Source organism: Rattus norvegicus, chromosome 3 (genome assembly GCF_021556685.1).
Source record: "Rattus norvegicus strain SHRSP/BbbUtx chromosome 3, alternate assembly SHRSP_T2T, whole genome shotgun sequence".
Classification (NCBI taxonomy): Eukaryota; Metazoa; Chordata; class Mammalia; order Rodentia; family Muridae; genus Rattus; species Rattus norvegicus.
In genome coordinates, this window is record NC_141536.1 from 44,965,182 (window position 1) to 44,965,930 (window position 749).

The following is a 749-nucleotide window of genomic DNA, read 5'->3' on the forward strand; positions in this document are numbered from 1 at the left end:
TATAAAGGATATTTCTTAGTTATTCACTAAGAATGTCTCCAAAGCTGTAAGCAAGATGCAAAGGGTAGACCTCAGCTTCTAAATAAAATTAACCAAGGTCTTAGAGAAGCCAGAGGTGGGGCTTAGGCTGATTCCTTGCTGGGAGAGAAGGAGGCTGTACAGTGCACAGGATAGGGGCATTTAAAAGGTCTACTGGCTAAAGCTTGTTTGACCATTAGAGAAAATGATGTATGTAAGTAATAATCTATGACTCCACATGAGAGAGAGAGAGAGAGAGAGAGAGAGAGAGAGAGAGAGAGAGAGAATGAGAGAGAACAGAGAATGAAGGGAAAGAAGATAAGAAAAAGACTTAAACCCATCCCTAGAAGCATTGCAGGTGTGGCTACCATGTCACATGTATGTCAGTAGTGGAAGAGAGGAGAGAAGCTATGTCTACCCTCAGTGTTCTCACTTGTGAACATCTGAATGATTAGTAGCCTAACACTTCTGAAAAAAATGAGCTGGAGATGCTCATCATAGACCCAGACAGGGTGCTAGACAGAGGGGGAAACCAGCCTTGTATCACGCAGGCCTGGAGGGACAGATCATGCCCCAGAAGATCCATGCCTGATTCCATAATGTATGGATGGGGCACGGCACTCCTGAGATCTGTCCTGAGATGACCCCAGACACTCAGAGACCCTGGGTGACACTAAAAGGTGCAAGTAAGTTGTGCAGGAATGGAAGAGAATGAGAAACAGAAGAATGTG

The 749-nt window shown here is 44.7% G+C and overlaps 1 non-coding gene across 1 annotated transcript; it reads left to right on the top strand.

The window, feature by feature from the left end:
* The first annotated feature begins 355 nt into the window (after positions 1–355).
* On the top strand, positions 356–485 carry LOC120102049 (small nucleolar RNA SNORA17). Its single transcript, XR_015685153.1, has one exon. It is a non-coding gene; the product is annotated as a small nucleolar RNA SNORA17 (small nucleolar RNA).
* Positions 486–749: the final 264 nt, after the last annotated feature.